The 21663-nt window shown below is 44.0% G+C and overlaps 1 protein-coding gene across 1 annotated transcript in view; it reads right to left on the bottom strand.

Moving 5' to 3' along the window:
• RPL31 (ribosomal protein L31) overlaps positions 1–21663 on the bottom strand; it is a 384238-nt gene that overhangs the window by 251160 nt on the left and 111415 nt on the right. The window lies entirely within an intron of this gene.

Genomic DNA, 21663 nt, shown 5'->3' with positions numbered 1-21663 from the left:
ACTTTTATTATGGGATGGAATTTTTTTTTTTATTAATGAAAGAACTTTTTTTTACACTGTAATTGTAAGTCCCCATGAGGGACTTCTATTATTACTGTACTGATCTCTTATAGAGATCAATGAAGTACATATGTCCTGCATTGATCTATGAGATTAATGCTCCATTACTATGGGCTGCTGGAGCTGACCACCGGCCCAGACAGAAGCATGGATCTCCTTGAAAAGAGGAGAAATCTCAGTCTTTCCTTTATGACCTGTTCTCTGGTTATAGTCTGTTCCTGGCTTTGGCTTCAAAATTCTGTCACATAAATCTGTCTGTGTTAAGGCCCCCTTTAGGGAGAGCCTTGCCAAGTAAGCTTAGCAAATAGGGTAAGACCAGTCAGTGTAGCCCAATGGGGGTGGAGAAGTTGGTAGATAGCTGGCATTCTTAGCTTTATACCCCAGTTCAGGCTTTCCTCTTCAGGAAGCTGTGCCTGTATCCTCCTGCCTGAACAATTGACAGGTTCCCTTTAATGTTTCACAAGTAACAATAGAATGTAGGTTGTCAGAATGGAATTTAATCAGCCAAGGATATGGAAACACTTACTTAATTATGTAGAAAGGATATGCAAAATAGCTCCCAAACCTTCTGAGCAAAGAGATGTCCCCTCAAGTTAAGTCTCACTCAATCTGGGAGTCTTAGAACATTGGGGATTTAATGCCAAGCCACACAATCACTCCAAAAGAAAATACTTCCCATCTGCAGACAGCTGTTTCGAGGCTGTTGCCCCTCTTCAGTCCAGAGCAGGGTATTAGTTGGCTAGTGAGAGCTCTATCTACATGCGTCAAAGGGGTACCAATTCTCCACTGAAGAGGGGCAATAACCCAGCAACAGCTGTCTGCAGATGGGAAGTCTTTCTTTTTGGAGAGATTGTTTGGCTTGGCATAATATCCCCAGTCAATGTCCTAAAACTCCTAGATTAAGGGAGACTTGAATTGAAGGGACATCTCTTTGCTCAAGAGGTATGAGAGCTATTTTGCATATCTTTTCTTCCTAGAATTGCCAGTGGAGCAGCAATGGTCTGCAAGTCTCCACACGTCTTCATGAAGAACTCTCCTCAAGGAGAATTAGTATCCCCTTGACCCACTTAATGATGTAAAAACCTATAAAATAAGGCGCACTCCTTGGATATTAGTAAGTGCATTGAATGGATGGGGATGGTACTTTGTGGTTTACTGATACTAGTGTGTGACAACTTTGGTTTTTAATCTGAAAGGGGTTGTTTTAGCAGCATGTACATGGGATCAGATCAATGGGATGGTCACAGTGCAAATAAACAAATCAGTAAGATTACATGCCCATATATATATCTTCAAAATGCACTGTGTGGTCAATATTTCAGGCTCCATTCACATCGCCATCATGATTAGTGTCAATACGTTAGCTTTGCTCAGCTGCATCTGACAGACTCCAGTGACTTGTATTAAGAGTCCATCAGGTTCCCTCGTGGTGTTTATTGTGTTGATGGAAAAAACTGTGGTTTTTTTTTTAACTTTTTGTGTAATAGAATGATAAATTAAAGAAAGCAATGTATAAACAAATAATCCAAAGGTTCTGAAAACCATCACGGCTGTCGCTGTAAGTTCCATTGAAATGTGTTTAGGCCTTCTACATTCACATCATGAGGATATGTTTTGCTGCATTTTTGTATAAGCCTATAGCCCAAAAAGAAATCCATGACAGCTCATTGTGTAAATTCCCAGGACTTCAGACAGGTTCCACATTTTAGCTGGCGACTGCTGATAGCTGCAAACTAGGTCAAAAGCTCCTTAGAGATATATTGGCTGTATGTGAATTTTCTACACTGAAGTTTAAAGCCTATAACAAAGCATTTAAAAGGGAGATATTGATTTATCTAAAAAGTGAAGTACACAGGGAAGCAAATTCATGTACTGTATATAAAAAAGATATTTTAAAGGGAACCGATCACAACAGAATACTTCCTAAACATATTTCTAAGGCCCGCATCCCTGCCTGATGATTTGAGAAAATGTACATTAATAAAGTCCTGCGCTGTATGCAAATTACCTCCAAGTAGTTATCTGGGTGTCTGCTCACCATCAACTAGTCACAGTCCCCTGGGTGTTCCACCACTGTAATCACGCCCCTCTAGGTGTCATTGAAAGCGCTGTCATCTCATTACGTCACACGGAGGTGGGCCTTTGCATCAGCGAGGGACGGGCAGCGCTCTGACGTCTTACTTATGCCAAACATGTGCAGTACAGCAGCCTTCTATCTGTGCTGTACTGTGCATGTCCGGCATGAGGAAGACGAAGCACCATCCGCCCCTCGCTGAGGCAAAGGCCTGTCTCCGTGTGACGTAATGAGATGACAGCGCTTTTAGTTACGCCTTAGAGGGTAGGGCTGACTCCAGGTTTTCTGTTGCCTTAGACAAACCTTAAATGGCACCCCGTCACCCTGCCCCCACGTTTTTTTCACTTCAGCAGCCTCCCCCCCAAAATCGCTAACCACCCACCCAATCTCCTTGCTCTCCCCCCAGCACGACCCCTGCCCACCCTGGCCACTATACTCACCAAAGCGCAGGAGTAGACGGGTTGTGGTGACCCCTGGTGTGGAGGTATGGATGGTCACTTACCAGATGGTTAAGAGTGACGCCAGTCCTGTGGTGGTTGGCCGAGATATAGCCTTGCTCGGTGGTAGGTTGTTGTGATGCCAGTGCCGGTTGGGCACACAGGTATGGTGGCACACCTGCTTTTATTTTAGTGGGCTGGCTATACCTTGTTCCCCTGTGGATAGTGACCTGCTGGGCAGTTGCGGGGTCCCTTGGGTACTTATCACGGTGGTCCTGAGTGGAGTAATGACCCACCCGGACTATTGGTACTGCCACCCACAGAAAGGGGAGATGACCCAAGGAAAGTGTGTGTGCTGTGTCGGTGCTTGACGAGGAATCACAGAGTCTCTTTAGCATAAATATAATCTTGTTTACTCTGAAGATACTTGAGGTAGGCAGTTGATAATACAGCTTTGCCTTGATACAATACTATACACATAATAAGTTACCCAATACTTTAGAATCCAGATTTGTACTGAGAGTAGAAGGAGTGATACAATCGTGCTGACTAAGTTGCGTGATGAGAGGTAGAAGAGAGGATCAGAAAAATAGAGAGGAGGATGTTGAGAGAGTCCCAACCCAAGTAGTACTGTACTCTAACAGAACTTCAGAGTAGAAATAGAATACTTGAGAGTAGAGAGAATACTTTTGCCTGTGTTTTGACTCTTTGGTGTTTGCACCACCTATTACCCACCAGTGTCGAGTGACCCGTCCTAGAGGGTGACACAAGCCCCAGACCTTGTTACCTGGGATGAGCGGTATGCTGAGGGTTTCCTGCTTAAACCCGCGCTGCGAGATAGAGTTCATAGACTTCTAGCAACTTTGCTATATCCGGATCAGTTCCTTACTTCTCTATGGATACTGTCCTGCACTGTGTTCCCCTGGTCCATGGCGTGGGTTAGGGTGATCCCTGATTTGTCTTCTCTAGTGAAAGCTTAACACTGCATAGTGTGTAGTGAGGTTGCTTGAGAAGAAACTGAATCTAGACACATGTGCTCTACGTCTAGACCACAACTTAGACTGGGGACCTGGCAGGAGCCAGAACCCAACTGGACCATTGTAAAGAGCGTTCTGGCTTGCGTCTTTCTGCTACAGAATCCACAAACAAAAGACCCCACACTTCCTCTACCCATGTGACTTCCTTCCTACAGCGCATGTAAGGTGTGTTGTGAGTGGGTGAAGAGTCATGTAAAAAGAGAGATGATAGGTGAGAAGTAGAAAGTTTATGTGGCACATAAACAAACAACAACCCTTTGAGTACTACAGCTATGCAATAACTGGTTATACATACTTCCAATAACTACATCTTGTGGCAAACCTCTGGTACTACTACATTACCACTTATAAATCAAAAAATATATCTACTACGGATAATTGGGGAAAACACCATTAAAACTATAACTTTTAATAATACAATTAAAATAGAAACACCCCACAAACAATTAATACCATATGCTGGCAAACACAAAGTACAGGTGTAATTCCACAAGGTCACGCACCAACCACGTGGCACTCCTGGACCCTTATCCACACCAAGATAATGAATGCGGTAGAAAAAGTAAAAAGGTACGATCTCACCCATTCAGTTGTCCAAATCCTTCATGGTGTGTCACTCCATGGTCCAGTATACAGCAGGAGTATACACTCACAATTAGCAGGCCTTCTTTTCTCTCCCTATACGCCCCTAAATACGTGTGTGTGTATATGCGATCCTACCCCTGCTCGCACAGGGTCTGTCGGGGCACTCGCCCTAATAAGGGCGACCCCTGCCCCGATCTATCCTTTGAAATCCAATCCCTATAGAAACCCTATATATAGGGAGGCAGATATAGGGTTTCTATAGGGATTGGATTTCAAAGGATAGATCGGGGCAGGGGTTGCCCTTATTAGGGCGAGTGCCCCGACAGACCCTGTGCGAGCAGGGGTAGGATCGCATATACACACACACGTATTTAGGGGCGTATAGGGAGAGAAAAGAAGGCCTGCTAATTGTGAGTGTATACTCCTGCTGTATACTGGACCATGGAGTGACACACCATGAAGGATTTGGACAACTGAATGGGTGAGATCGTACCTTTTTACTTTTTCTACCGCATTCATTATCTTGGTGTGGATAAGGGTCCAGGAGTGCCACGTGGTTGGTGCGTGACCTTGTGGAATTACACCTGTACTTTGTGTTTGCCAGCATATGGTATTAATTGTTTGTGGGGTGTTTCTATTTTAATTGTATTATTAAAAGTTATAGTTTTAATGGTGTTTTCCCCAATTATCCATAGTAGATATATTTTTTGATTTATATACGATTGCCGTAAGGGGAATTTATTCCAGCGCTATAGCTGGATTTGGCATTTTTCTACATTACCACTTATTCTTAAAAGTACAGGCTTTTACGAAGGGTATAACCAATAGCAACCCCTGATGCCAGTGAGGGGATAGATAAGCTTCTGGCCAGGAACTGAGAGGGGCCCTGGCTGTTTTCATTTTCGTTAAGTTAAACTTAAAATGTAACTGTCATGTTTTTGTTTTTTTACAGAAATTAATAGTACAAGTGATTTTAAGAAACTTTGTAATAGGTTTTACTAAGCAAAAAAGCCTCTTTCTTAAAAGGCCACAGCGCTTGCATTTTTTCACCTACAGACCCACAAATTTTTTGCAACACCAATTGTACTTTCCAATGGCAGACCTAATTTTTCCATAAAGTATGCTGTAAAACCAGGAAAAAATTATCTGCGCAGTGAGATTGAAAAAAAAAAAAGCAATTTGTTTTTGAGTGTTTTGTATTTATGCCTTTTGTCTTAAAGTAAAACTGACATGATGTATATGTTCCTCAAGTCTGTATGATTACAAAGATATATAATTTAAATAACTTTTATTTTATTTATAAAATTAAAACCTTTAAAAAAAAAACTAAAAGTGTTTAAAGCGAATGTGTCAGCTTTAATATTTTCATATAGATAGAACGTCGCTGGCATGGGGAAGCCGATGCCGCGGTCCTTTTTTGAACCGTGGCCCAGTTTCCGCCCCCAGTGGGAGGAAACCCCTGCCCCACTATGATGCGACTCCATTGGCTCCATTTATTATTTAATCCATTATCCATCGATTTTTGCAGATCGATTGAAAGGGCTTCTGCAGCCCTTACCAATTGATGTGCGAGTCGGGATTAGCGCCATTGCAACGCTGAGTCCCGGCCTTACAGGTAACTGTGATCAGGCTTTCCCGATCCCTACAGGGAAGCCTGATCACCACCATCGAACCACCATGGCTCTTTTTAACGGCATTTAAATGTAGCTGTCAGTTTTGACAGCTGAGTTTAAATGTCTAATTAGTGGGCATATCGATCCACTCACGCCCACTAATAGGTGCGGTCCTGATAGCAGCCGGGACTGCGGATGTTTAGAGCAGGACATACAGTTATGTTCTGATGCGGTAAGGGGTTAAAAAGATTATTAAGAATTAGAAAAAGATACAGCTACTTTTTTGCAAAAACGGCACCACCCCTGTCCCCAGTTTATGTGTTGTATTACAATTCAGCTTCATTCACTTAAAGGGGTTATCCAGCGCTATAAAAACATAACCACGTTCCCCCTACTGTTGTCTCCAGTTTGGGTGGAGTTTTGAAACTCTGTTCCATTGAAGTAAATGGAGCTTAATCCGCCCGGATTCCGTAGTGTGCACATAACCAAACTGAGGACAAGAGTCCTGTTGTTTCTGGAAAAAAAGTGGCCATTTTTTTTAGAAACATAGAAACATAGAAGATTGTCGGCAGAAAAAGACCACTGGGTCCATCTAGTCCGCCCTTTTAGTATTTTCTTCCTTATTATCTTAGGATAGATATATGTCTATCCCAGGCGTGTTTAAATTCTGTTATTGTAGATTTACCAACCACCTCTGCTGGAAGTTTGTTCCAGGTATCTATTACTCTTTCAGTAAAATAATATTTTCTTACATTGCTTCTGATCTTTCCCCCAACTAACCTCTCACTGTGTCCTCTTGTTCTTGAGCTCAGTTTTTTACTAAAAACACTCCCCTCTTGAACCTTATTTAGTCCCTTAACATACTTAAAGGTTTCAATCATGTCCCCCCTTTCCCGTCTTTCCTCCAGACTATACAGATTCAAATCCTTAAGTCTTTCCTGATATGGTTTATGCCTCACACCCTCCACCATTTTTGTAGCTCGTCCTTGGACCCGTTCTATTTTATCAATGTCCTTTTTTAGGTGAGGTCTCCAGAACTGGACACAGTATTCCAGATGTGGCCTCACCAGAGCTCTATACAGCGGGATCACAATCTCCCTCTTCCTACTGGTTATACCTCTAGCTATACACCCCAGCATACGATTTGCTTTCCCCACCGCCTGGTTGCACTGGTGACTCATTTTAAGGCTTTCAGAAATCATTACCCCTAAATCCTTCTCTTCTGAAGTCTTTTCCAACACAGTACTGCCGATGTGATACTCGGATAGAGGATTCCTCCTCCCCAAGTGCATTATTTTACATTTGGAAACGTTGAACTTCAATTTCCACTGTTTGGACCACGTATCTAGCAAAGCTAAATCATTTTCCATATTACTGACACCTCCAGGAATATCCACCCTATTGCACACTTTTGTGTCGTCAGCAAACAGACAAACTTTACCTACCAAACCTTCTCCTATGTCACTTACAAACATATTAAAAAGAATAGGACCCAGAACAGACCCTTGTGGCACACCACTTGTAACCAGTCTCTGCTCAGAATATACACCATTAACAACAACCCTCTGATATCTCTCCTTCAGCCAACCACAAATCCACTGAACTATCCAGGGATTTAGTCCAATTTTCTCCAACTTCTCTATCAGCTCTTTATGGGGAACTGTATCAAAAGCTTTGCTGAAGTCCAGATAGGCGATATCCACAGCACCACCTTCATCCAGCACTTTTGTGGCATAATCAAAGAAATCAATGAGATTAGTCTGACATGATCGGCCCTCAGTAAAGCCATGCTAGTTTGGATCCATCAATTAGCCTGGAAAACCCCTTTTAAAACTGGATTTTTGGGTGGGTGGCAGGTTCTGTATTATCATGTGTGGGTGAAACCACGCTTATGATGTGGCAACAATATGCAGTCATTGGTCACTGCATTTGGTTTCTCTCATATGTGATGATTGCAATAAAGATATACTTCCAAGTTTACAACATAGTAGAAATGGAGCATCAGCAAGTGAGGAAAGGCAAAACCGCTCCTGTTTCCTGCATCACCCCTTTAATATGCTCCACTTCCGAAGGGGCAAACATTGTAAACACTGTCCATCCTAGTCTAATCTCAGTCTATTCAAACTCATTTGACAGTGAAGTGCCCCTTTAAGTAACTCCATTTATCAGAGAATAGGTTGGTGCACTGCCTGATGGCCAGTGAGGTGCCGACTGTGCATTCCAGGGCATATAGAGAGACAGAGAAGACCCCTTTCCCTATGCTCCTGGGGCTTAGCTGCTCTACCTTTTGACATGATCCGCCTACCAGCCAGCCGTTTTGAATAATTAACCTCATGTGAAGGCTCTTCTCCAATAGAAAATCATGTGATTTGCATAATTTCCCAGAAACCATTGCAGTACCTCTCCCTAATTTTACTGAATGTTGCAAAGAATAAATCAAAACGAGACACCACATGGAAGAGAGCTGCGTTCTGCTACAAGCGGCAACCAGTGGGTGGGCAGAAACTATAGGCCACTGGTACATATTCATGAGCTAATCCTGAAGAGTAGGTGGGTGGAGTTTATGAAAATTTTTTATAATTTTTTTTTTTTTTTTTTTACTTTTTATTTTAAAAAAAAATTTAAATTTATAAAAAATAAATATAGAAATATATTTAATTAAGAATTACTGCAACCACACACAGCTGGTGGCAGTAGCTTAACCATCATTGATACCAGACACCCTCTTCCTGCACCTACACCACAACAGTGGAAGTAGCTCAGGTATCACTGATACCACACAGCAATGGTGGCAGCAGATCAGGCATCATTGATACCAGACAGCCTCTTACTGCTACCACACACAGCAATGGTGGCAGCAGATCAGGCATTACTGATACCAGACAGCCTCTTACTACCACCACACACAGCAATGGTGGCAGCAGATCAGGCATCACTGATACCAGACAGCCTCTTACTACCACCACACACAGCAATAGTGGCAGCAGATCAGGCATCACTGATACCAGACAGCCTCTTACTACCACCACACACAGCAAGGGCAACAGCTCAGACCGCATCACCCTGATGAGTGCAGAATACACTCTAGATCACCATAGCTCACACTCACAGGTATACCTTCAAGGCAATGCTCATTTAAGTTGAGGAGAGTTGAAGGCAATGCAGTATGGGGATTTATGCGAAGTGAAAATAGAAGAGGCGTCACAAAGGACTGAGTCTGTCCTGTCCTCCTCAGGACTGTTATCTGAATAGGGGCGCTGCGCTGTCATTACAGCGCATATCTGTACAGTTCCCCCGCTCCCAGCATCTTATCACAGATGCTGTCCGGGCAGGGGGAGAAGTCCGTTACAGGCATTCAACATCCATGTTCCGTGCAGAACACTGAACGTGTGAATGCAGCCTAAGGCTGGGTTCACACTGCATTTTTGCAATCCGTTTAACATATACATTTTATGGAAAAAATGGATGCAATTGAGTGTCATCCGTTTGGATCCGTTTTTGCATTGACTTCCATTATAAAAAAAAATAAAAACTGATCAAAACGGATGTGTTTTTTCACCGGACACAAAAGTAGTGTTGACGAAGTTTTTCTGTCCGATAAAAGTAATCAATTAAAAACAGATACATCAAACAGATTGCAAAAACGCAGTGTGAACCCAGCCTTAGCAGTGCATATCATCTGTGATTTCTTCTTTCTAAATCTGTCTGTTTAAACACACCATTAGATTTTGCTATTAACCCACACAAACATTTATAGTGTTACCCCTTTGCCACTCAGCAACAAACCAGCAAAGTCTACAGGAATAACCTCACAGGGATATCTATTTAACTTAAGGGGAGTTTTAGCCAGGCATTGCATTATGGGTAATTATGCAAATGAAAGTGTCAAATTTTCTTACAGGACAGGAAACACATTACATAAGCCTGTTCTGTCCCATGACATTCAATTTATTGGTGGAGTTAATGATTCCATCTTGTAATGGCTTACTGGGTATGTGTAACACCTTCAGCAGTGCAGAGAGGTTCACTTGTGGTTTCTTCAAGAGATATGTGCTTAGACAAAGAAATTAACCAGCACAGTGCACCCCAGCTCCACCAATGTTCATATGATCACTTCATTGTCACCCAGGAACAAATCAGCAGATTCTGCAGCTATAACTTCAGAGGGACATCTAATTAACCTAAGTAGAGTTGAAGGCAATGCACTATGGAAAATAATGGAAATCTGAAGCAGGACAGTGATATAAACTAGAGGAGGACACACTGCCACCTGCTGGTATAATGATGTGTGAATGACATACTGCCCCCTGCTGGTGTGATGATGTAGCCACCATCACATAGAACAGTGTTCTCTCCTAGTAGTTATATGAGAACACTAACAGCTCAGTTATATGTCCAGGACATCCTGAAGCCAAATGTGTTGCCTTCCAGTGACAGAATAACACTACGCCCACACACAGGCATTTCCCAGGATGTTTCCTCCAGACAGTAACACTTCTTCATCTGGCCGGTCTCCAGATCTATCATTGGTCCGGCATTTATGGTGAGCAGCGTCACAACCTACAGTGAGCAGGATTTATAGGCCAAATAATATCTATGGTAACCAGTGGCGTCGCTAGGCATAATCATTCGGGGCTCAAGCCTCGAATAAATTATGCCTAGTCCCGAAAGTTATTTGGTCCCGACTCACTGCCAGCGCCTATTAACAGCAGCCGCAGCTTCTCATCCCTGGCCACTGATGCAGCGTCTGAGTGGTACGTGAGGGTGGGCAAGGTGCTGACCCGCACCTTGCCCACCCTCAGGTACCGAACAGTGACGTCATCTAATCAGTATGCAAAAGAGGAGTCCGTGGAGCCTCATTGAAGAGTCTCAAAACACAGGACTAGCCAGATATCCCTCCGGGAAGGACCCAGCCAAGTGGTAGCTCCTGTTAGGAAACCACCAAATCCACCATATTAAGTGGCCCTATAAGTCAGTGTAATGACAAGGGATAAACCAAGGCTAGGTAATCATCCACAGACAGCTGTTTCAGGGTGTTGCCCCTCATCAGTGTGGAGCAGGATTCTGGCTAGGTGGGAGCAATGCCTAGTAGAGCCATAAGAGAAACAGATTGCTGAACTCAGGGAGAACAGCCAAATGACAACACTGCCGGCTGCTAATGAAAGCGCTCAATGCAGTGAAGTCCTAGGTGCATTGCCCCCTGGGAAACATGAGTATGCAAAAGAGGAATCCATGGAGCCTCATAACACAGGACTAGCCAGATATCCCTCCGGGAAGGACCCAGCCAAGTGGCAGCTCCTGTTAGGGAACCAACCAAATCCACCATATTAAGTGGCCCTATAAGTCAGTGTAATGACAAGGGATAAACCAAGGCTAGGTACCCATCCACAGACAGCTGTTTCGGGGTGTTGCCCCTCATCAGTGTGGAGCAGGATTCTGGCTAGGTGGGAGCAATGCCTAGTAGAGCCATAAGAGAAACAGATTGCTGAACTCAGGGAGAACAGCCAAATGACAACACTGCCGGCTGCTAATGAAAGCGCTCAATGCAGTGAAGTCCTAGGTGCATTGCCCCCTGGGAAACACGAGTATGCAAAAGAGGAGTCCGTGGAGCCTCATTGAAGAGTCTCAAAACACAGGATTAGCCAGATATCCCTCCGGGAAGGACCCAGCCAAGTGGCAGCTCCTGTTAGGAAACCACCAAATCCACCATATTAAGTGGCCCTATAAGTCAGTGTAATGACAAGGGATCAACCAAGGCTAGGTAACCATCCACAGACAGCTGTTTCAGGGTGTTGCCCCTCATCAGTGTGGAGCAGGATTCTGGCTAGGTGGGAGCAATGCCTAGTAGAGCCATAAGAGAAACAGATTGCTGAACTCAGGGAGAACAGCCAAATGACAACACTGCCGGCTGCTAATGAAAGCGCTCAATGCAGTGAAGTCCTAGGTGCATTGCCCCCTGGGAAACACGAGTATGCAAAAGAGGAGTCCGTGGAGCCTCATTGAAGAGTCTCAAAACACAGGATTAGCCAGATATCCCTCCGGGAAGGACCCAGCCAAGTGGCAGCTCCTGTTAGGAAACCACCAAATCCACCATATTAAGTGGCCCTATAAGTCAGTGTAATGACAAGGGATCAACCAAGGCTAGGTAACCATCCACAGACAGCTGTTTCAGGGTGTTGCCCCTCATCAGTGTGGAGCAGGATTCTGGCTAGGTGGGAGCAATGCCTAGTAGAGCCATAAGAGAAACAGATTGCTGAACTCAGGGAGAACAGCCAAATGACAACACTGCCGGCTGCTAATGAAAGCGCTCAATGCAGTGAAGTCCTAGGTGCATTGCCCCCTGGGAAACATGAGTATGCAAAAGAGGAGTCCGTGGAGCCTCATTGAAGAGTCTCAAAACACAGGACTAGCCAGATATCCCTCCGGGAAGGACCCAGCCAAGTGGCAGCTCCTGTTAGGAAACCACCAAATCCACCAATTCTCCCTGAGTTCAGCAATCTGTTTCTCTTATGGCTCTACTAGGCATTGCTCCCACCTAGCCAGAATCCTGCTCCACACTGATGGGGGGCAACACCCCGAAACAGCTGTCTGTGGATGGTTACCTAGCCTTGGTTTATCCCTTGTCATTACACTGACTTATAGGGCCACTTAATATGGTGGATTTGGTGGTTTCCTAACAGGAGCTGCCACTTGGCTGGGTCCTTCTCGGAGGGATATCTGGCTAGTCCTGTGTTTTGAGACTCTTCAATGAGGCTCCACGGACTCCTCTTTTGCATACTCATGTTTCCCAGGGGGCAATGCACCTAGGACTTCACTGCATTGTGCGCTTTCATTAGCAGCCGGCAGTGTTGTCATTTGGCTGTTCTCCCTGAGTTCAGCAATCTGTTTCTCTTATGTCATCTAATCAGTGATGTCATCAGTGACGTCACTAATGCATTGGATATGTGCACTGCGGCCGGCCACAGCGGCTCTACGCTCCTGCACAACCTATCTCCTGCCCGCCCTCACGTACCGTTCAGACGCGGCATCAGTGAAGTCACTTGTGCAGTGGATGCGTGCGCCTCTCTCCTGCCACCGGACACGCACTCCACAAAGTCACCTGGCGATTCTATAGGTGGCAAACTCCTGCCCTGCCGCACTTCTTTACCGTTGTTGAGAATTGTGAAACGGGGAGGCGGGGGGCTCAAGTGAGATAGAGTGAGTGTGTGTGTGTTTGGTGGGTGGGGTAATGTGTGTGTAGGGAAGAGGGTCAGGTGAGGTAGTGTGTGTGTTGGGGGGGTTAAGATGGGGCCCAGCCAGGGTAGTGTGGGGGATCAGGTGGGGTAGTATGTGTGTGTGGTGGTGGTGGTGGTGGGGATGAGGGTCAGGTGGGATAGTGTGTGCGTGGGGGGGGTCACGTGGGGTAGTATGTGTCTGTGGGGTCAGATGGGGTAGTAAGTGTGCGGGGGGAAAACTTTATTACTATGGTGGGTACAGCAGGCATATTATTACTATATGGGGGCACAGCAAACACATTATTACTATATGGGGGCACAGCGGGAGATGTTATTACTATTTGGAGGGACAGCGGGAGACGTTATTACAATATGGAGGCACAGCAGGAGGCATTATTACTATGGGGCTGCACAGCCGGGGCCATTATTACTATGGGGGTGCACAGCAGGAGGCATCATTACTATATGGGGGCACAGCAGGAGACATGATTACTATATGGGGGCACAGCGGGAGGCATTATTACTATATGGGGCACAGCAGGGGCATTATTACTATATGAGGGTGCACAGCAGGGGGGTTTTAGAATGTGGGGTAACACAGCAGTAGGCATTATTACTATGGGGCTCAACACTAGACATTAATACTTTATGGGGGCACAGCAGGGGATCCTACATACAGGGGGCAACACACCTACCTATTTACTCACTGACACCATGCAGTGGCATTACTACTGTATGGGGAGCCTATAGGTGGGAAAAGGGAAGGAGGTTAAAAAAGTGTGGAGCCTAATAAGTTTGTCTGACAGGCTCAAAAGAGATGAATTGTAGCTGGAAGAAATCATCATGGAGGCCTGAGCCGGATGGAGAAGAAAAGGGAAAGATAACATCTCAGATCTAAGACGCCACCTGTGAGTAACTGAATGAGTTTTTTGCATTTTGTAGAACATTATCTGGTAGGAGTTCCCCAAGGTAGAAAAGGAACACTGGCCTAGAGGATAGGAGTTAGGGCAGACCTCCCAGAGGCTGTGTGTACAGGGGGAGCTGTGAAGGAGCTGCCTGGGCAGTGGTGTGCACCACTACTGATGACAGTGACCCTGACAGGAGCCCAGGGCGGGTGGCTGCCTGTGTCTGCTTAGCTGCAGTTATTATGAGTGGCGGTAATAGAGCTGGGTTATTAGAGTGGTCATTGGGGTTACTAACTTCCGCACTGGGCTCCTTCACTAACCGCTTATGATGACACTCAAAAGGTACGTGCCCTGGATGTTTTAGGACCCTAGCATCGCCCCTGATGGTAACTGTGCTGCAGGACTCCATACGGGACCAGTATCCTCCATGCCCAACCATATCATATGTTGTATCCTGTATCCTCTATGTCCAACTGTATCTCATCTTATATAAAGGCTAAGAGATGTCCAACCGTATCTCATCCGGTATCCTCCATGTCCAACTGTATCTCATCTTGTATCTAGGCTAGAGGTGCTCAACCATATCCTATCTTGTATGCAGGCTAGAGGAAACCAATAATGTAGTGTGCTACTATCTCCCCCCATTCACGTACTGTGCCACTGTCTGCCCCTTCATGTACTGCGGCTCTGTCTAACCCTCTTGGAGTGTGCCACTGTCTGCCCCTTCTTGTTCTGTGCCTGGCTGAGCGAGTACTTCCTGCTGGGAAATGACGATGGAGGAAGTCAGGAGAAATTATGTTCCCGCCACCCCATGCCCACCCAGGATTTATAGATTTGGCCGGAGTTCTCTTTTAATAAAGCTGTACATTAGATGGATGATATATGATAGATAAGCATTTAGGAATATATCCAAAGAGCATTTAAAGATAAATAGACCTATAAGAATATTGTAATAGAAAAAGGTTTCATTTAATGGCTCCTATGGGGATTGTTCTGCAGATATCTTTATTACATTTAGAAGAGTTATAAAATAATCAGCTACAAAAGCCATATACAGAGTGCACCATCAGAGTACTGCTGAAGGAAATACAAAAAAGCAGAAAGAGAAAGGCAATATGGGATGTTTTTCCTTTTAGGTCTACTTAACATTGACCTTTCCTTGTCTTTGCCTGGAGGATGCCACCTTACCAGACTTTATAGTAAGCTATCCTTAGGCTGCAGTCAGGACAGGGATAAAACAAAGATGTAACACATTATGGTGTATTGTCACTAATGAATGAATGGTACAGTGCATAAAATGTCACACTGTGGTGAGTATGAGGGGTTTCTAACAAATGGAGTAGTACAGAGCTAGCTGAGTGCAGTAGTGCGTAATATATGACACATGGCTGAATGGCTTTTTAGTAGAAATATGTCCATCTACCAAAATCTAAATCAACAGTACATGTGAAATAAAGCAACTTTGCGATCTACATTCATATATATATAATTTTTTTTTTTATCATGCTGTAAAACAGCTATAATTACCAGAAAACCAGGTCTAGTCTCCTGAAGATTTTTAGTCTTAAAAAAAAAAAAAGTCCCACCAAGTACAGAGCGTTACAGCTCAATCACATAACTGCCTTCTCTGTAAGTACAGATTACCTGGGAAACACAGGACTTCCTGTTTTCTGACTTTTTGAAAGAAAAAAAAAAGTGCCATGTTTTCCATAAAAAAAAAATAAAAAATGAATGAATGTAAATTGCAAACTTGCTTTATATAACATCTATTGTTGGTTTAGGTTTTAAAAGTTATAACGACAGTGACATTTTAAAGGGAACCAATCACATCTAAAATTGCTGTAAAGGTATTAAATATTGCAAATACATGATTGCGCAGACTGCCCGTACATATAATTATTCCCTCTGTCCCAAAAATGTACTTTGAAAATCCCCCATGGCGTATTTATTTTAGGGCGAACTAATAATTTAAGCAGTCCGTCTGTTAGAGTGATTACAACATTGTATTTTTGCTGCAGTAGAGGGAGGTAGGCCTGGTCGCTCGTAACCACTGCCATGTCTGTATTCCACCAGACATGCGCAGTCCAGAGTTGTCCTATTCCAGCAGTACTGCGCATGTCAGAAGATATACAGATGTGGGACGTAGCAAGTATAAATACATAATCCAATTCAACTGGTGTCAGAAAGTTATTTGTAAGTTACTTTTATTTAAAACTCTCAAGTCTTCCAATAGTTATCAGCTGAAAAGTTCACCTGCACTTGGCTGTACAGATTCCCCTTAGAGATGAACAGATAGGAGGGTGCAGAGGCACAAAGCTATAAGTGGAGATGAAAATATTGTTTCTTTGATATTCTAGTTTCTAATATTGACAAATGCAAATTAAATTGTAAGGACTGTTAGCCTTAAATATAGTTTTGTTGGAGGAATTTATTTTACTTGTATGCTGTCTTTATTTTTATATTATCCCTTTGTAGAAAGTAATTTTGTCTGTTTTTATGTATGGTACTGGAATTTGCTTGAAGACATCTGCATGTAATTGCTCTTATAATGTAACCGTTCCATAATTAATGAACTTGTTTTCCTTTTCACAAATTCCTCTCCATTATATTATGGTAGACAAAGGCTGACAAGAATGTTAAATGACAATAAACCTCTACATAAAGAATGGACTAGAGCGCCACCTTGTGTTTCTTTGCTGATATGATCCTCCAATAAACAGTTAATATTAAAAGCTTCCGGCCCTCCCCGGACTCACCCGCTCGCTGCTGCTGCGTGGAATAGTGGCAGCAGCGAGCGGGAAACGAGGAGTAAACAATCGCTGACAGCGCTCATTTACCCCTTAGAGTCGGGCCGTGTAAAACGGCCTTTACACAGCAGCATCTCTGGTGTATTAAGGGCCTTTTACAAGGGCCAATTATTGTGCAAAAATAGTTACGTTGTTCAAAGTTAAGCAATAATTCTCTGGTGTAAACGCGGCAACAATCAAACGATAAACAAAAATTCATCCATATGTCGATCACATCCTTTGAGCCGACCCCAAATTCATCTTTAATCGTTCAAGTCTTTCATTGAAAGCATTAACTGATCACAGGATATATACAAATGCAAATATAATCATAATCACAATCGTATTAATGACATTTTCTAGCGATTTGTCTTTGTCTAAATGCCTATTGTTTAAAAGATAAAAAATCATTGCTTGTCGTCCGCTTAAAACAAGCACTTAAGCGATTCATCTGTACATGTAAAAGGACCCTAAAGGCCCTATTCCATCAAACGATAATGTTGGCTGATTGTGGTCTTTCAACATGTTGAAAAATCCTGACCATGCCAGCAATGGGCTGCAGCGCGTTGCTCCATGTAGTAGGAGTGTAGGAGTGGAAGAAACAGACTGTCTCTGACTTCGATGGGCAGCCCCATCCACTGCTCCCCTCTCGCTGGGTGTGGGTGTGTGTAAAAAAATAAAAATAAAATAAAGAATTCTGAAGTCAAGCCGACTCTGTGAGTATATTGCTCCGTAGTGTTGGAGCCAAGTGGGTTTCATTACCCGAAGATTGCAGCTACGTGGTGAGAAAATCACTTTCCTTCACATTCATTGTGTATAATTTTGTGTGTGTGTGTGTGTGTGTGTAAGCACGAGCAGTGAGCAGGTAATAAGGGGGAAGTGGGCTCTGACCTGTAATACGGCCTTTAAATGTACAGGTTGGTTCCAATTTAATTTTCTTCATATTCCTGCGAGTGTAAGGGTATGTTTACACAGGCAGATTTTACATTACAATTATTGAAGCCAAAGCCAGGAACAGACTATAAATAGAGAAAAAGTCATAAAAGGGAAGACTGAGATTTCTCCTCTTTTCAAATCCATCCCTGGCTTTGTTTTCACAGATTGCAACTGATATGGTGTGAAAACACCATAAAGCCATGTATTCAGTCACAGCAAGGAGGTCATCAGCAGCAGACAGTTGTCTTCTTTTCCTGGGCCAGGATAGGCATCTTGTTCCTGTGCAGACATTTGTATTGCGGCCTAAACCCAGCCATGAGCGAGACTCGCTTTAACCCCTTAAGGACAGAGCCTGAAATGGCCTTAATGACAGAGACAAATTTTATGAAAATGACCAGTGTCACTTTATTCATTAATAACTTCGGGATGCTTTTACCTATCCGTCTGATTCTGAGATTGTTTTCTCGTGACATATTGTACTTTACATTTCTGGTAAATTGGAGTCGATACTCATAACGAATCTTTATGAAAAAACCCCAAATAATGTGAAAAAATGCATTTTTCCAACTTTAAAACTTTTTTGCTTATACAGAAAGTGGTTATACCACATAAATTATATATTAAATAGCATTAGCAACATGTCTACTTTATGTTGTCGGCATTTATTAAACGATCTTTCTTTTTTTTTTAGACAATAGAAAGCTTAAAACATTAGCAGCAAATTTCCAAATTTTCTGTAAAATTTCAAAATCAGATATTTTTAGGGACCTGTTCAGGTTTAAAGTGTATTTGAGGGGCCTGTATGTTAGAAAGCCCCACAAAGCACCCCATTTCAGAAACTGCACCCCCCACACTCTGCAAAAGCATATCCAGAAAGTGTTTTAACCCTTTAGTGGAGTCACAGAAATAAAAGCCAAGTGTGTAAGAAATTTGAAAATTTTAATTTTCTGTGCAGAGATTTTAATGTAATCCAATATTTTTCATAATTATAAACCTATTACCGAAGAAATGCACCCCAATAATTATTGCCCCGTTTCTGCAGTTTATAGAAATACCCCATATGTGGCCCTATTGCGCTATTTGACCCAACCACAAGCCTCAGATATAAAGGAGCGCCTAGTAAATTTCAATGGCTCCGTTATATTTGGTCATTTTTGACTGTACCACTTCAGGTTGGCAGAGGCTCTGGGGTGCCAAAACCTAAAAAACACCCCTAAAGGGACACCATTTAGAAAACTACACCCCTCAAGGAATGTAACAAAGGGTGCGGTGAGCATTTGGACCCCACAGGTGCTTCACAGATTTTCCGAACAATATGGCGTGAAAAAAGAAAAATTTATTTTTTACACTAAAACGTTGTTCTAGCCTTCAATTTTTCATTTTCTTAAAGTGATAAGAGGAAAAAAAAAAAGACACAAAATGTGTAGCGCAGTTTCTCCCGAGTACGGAAATACCCCACATGTAGCGATAAAGTGCCAAGGGGGCGCAGAACGAGCCTCCAAAGGGAAGGAGCGCCAATTGGCTTTTGGAAGCTGAATTACACTGGAAAGGATTTCAAGGGCCATGTTGCATTTACAGAGCCCTCGTGCTGCCAAGACACTGGAAACCCCCCACAAGTGACCCCATTCTGGAAACTACACCCCTCAAGGAATCTAACAAGGGGTGCAGTGAGCATATGGACCCCACTGGTGACGGGCACAAATGTGGAACAATGTGACATGAAAAGGGAAAATTTTCATTTTTTCACTTTCATGGCACAAATGTGCCCGTCATCAAGGGGTCCATATCCTCACTGCACCCCTTGTTAGATTCCCTGAGGGGTGCAGTTTCCAGAATGGTGTCACTTGTGGGGGGTTTCCAGTGTTTTGGCAGCACAAGGGCTCTGTAAATGCGACATGGCGCTCATCATCCATTCTAGCCAAATCCAACCTCCAAAATCCAAATGGCGCTCCTTCCCTTCGGAGGCTTGCCCTGCGCCCACATGGCGCTTTATGTCCACATGTGGGGTATTTACGGACTCGGGGGAAATTGCTCTACACATTTTGTTTTTTTTTCCCTCTTTTAACCCCTTGTGAAAATGATAAATTCAAGGCTAAACCAACATTATAGTGTAAAAAATGTAATATTTTATTTTCACGCCACATTGTTCCACATTTGTGCCTGTCACCAGTGGGGTCCATATGCTCACTACACCACTTGTTACATTCCCTGAGGGGTGTGGTTTCCATAATGGGGTCACTTGTGGGGGGTTTCAACTGTCTTGGCAACACAGGGGCCTTTTGAATGCAACATGGCCCCTCGAAATCCATTACATCCAAATCCAGCCTTCAAAAACCAAATGGCGCTCCTTCCCTTCGGAGGCTTACCCTGCACCCGCATGGCGCTTTATGTCCACATGTGGGGTATTTCCGTACTCAGGGGAAATTGCGCTACACATTTAGTGTTTTTTTTTAATCTTTTAGCCCCTTGTGAAAATGAAAAAATCATGACAAGATTAATGATTGAGTAAAAATTTTACAAAAATTACACTAAATGTTGGTCTAGCCTTGATTTTTTCCATTTCCACAAGGGGTAAAAAGAAAATGAACACAAAACGTGTAGGGTAGTTTCCCCTGAGTACCAAAATACCCCACATGTGGGCATAATGTGCCATATGGGCACAGGGCAAGCCACCAAAGGGACAGAGCGCCATTTAGAGGCTGGAATGGAGGATGGAGGCCATGTCGCATTTACAAAGCTCCTGTGCTGCCAGGACAGTAGAAACCCCCCACAAGTGACCCCATTCTGGAAACTACACCCCATAAGGAATCTAACAAGGGGTGCAGTGAGGATATGGACCCCACTGGTGACGGGCACTTACGTAGAACATGTGCCGAGAAAATAAAAAATACCATTTTTTTCATTTTCATGTCCAAAATGTGGCCGTCACCAGGGGGCCATATCCCCGCTGCCCCCCTTGTTAGATTCCTTATCGGGTGTAGTTTACAGAATGGCATCACTTGTGGGGGGTTTCTACTGTCCTGGCCGCACAGAGGCTTTGTAATTGCATCATGGCATCCTCTAATGGGAATGGCGGCCATACCTACTTAGCTGGGGAAAAGGGACAATTCTAATTTATTTGGGGGTATTAGGCCAATTATTAGTTTATAAGGTTGAAAATGACAGGTGTCCATCAAATTCAACCTGTGTTGACCCAGAGGAAGGCAAAAAACCCTCAAGAGGCAGACGACAGTAGCCTCATCACAGGGGAAAAATTCCTTCCCGACTCCATAATGGCGATCAGAATAATCCCTGGATCAACGTGACCCCTGAAATAGGAATAAGGGACAGAATTTAGATAATGTAGAACCCTAGTGACGTGTGGTACGCCTTGGAGCGATCCAGTATGCAGAGGCCGGGGGGATCAGGACAGGTGTCACACTGGAAAATGGTGTCCTTCCTGATCCCCCTGTTACACCACACTCTGCACTTCTTCTGGGGTCTCCTGTTTCCAGTGTGGGGGACGTCACCTGGAAAATGTTGCCCTGGTGCGATACGGGGTCCTTCATATCCAGAAGCGCTGGGTCCGCTCCATGGCTGCTAAATATTAGGGCTCTATTACTACTTCTGATATGTTCGGATCGTGCCGCAAGCTACAGGGCAGCGAGGGACCGGAAGAGGGGGTGCTGGTATAAAAGTTATCCCCTTACAGGTGGTGACCTTTATCCAGCAGTGGGAAGATCAGTTCCCGGACGATCTTCCCACTTGTTCCGAGGATGGGGGGGGAGGGGGCATCTGGGGGCTGGATTCGGGTGTCCCTTCCTACATACACTCTAAGGGTACGTGCACACTGCGGAATCGCGACAGATAACCCTTCGTGCATTCCGCAGTTGGCACCCGCCGGCGGAGTGATGCAGGCACACGTCTCCACACGTGTCATAGACTTCATTCTATGCACGGGCGGATTCCGCTCTCCGTCCAACGTATTCATTCTTTGGATGGACAATGGAATCCGCCTCCGGTGGCACCGTGACCAC

Source organism: Dendropsophus ebraccatus, chromosome 5 (genome assembly GCF_027789765.1).
Source record: "Dendropsophus ebraccatus isolate aDenEbr1 chromosome 5, aDenEbr1.pat, whole genome shotgun sequence".
Classification (NCBI taxonomy): Eukaryota; Metazoa; Chordata; class Amphibia; order Anura; family Hylidae; genus Dendropsophus; species Dendropsophus ebraccatus.
Note: the sequence above shows the minus strand (reverse complement) of the source record. Positions and strands in the feature narration are given on the sequence as shown.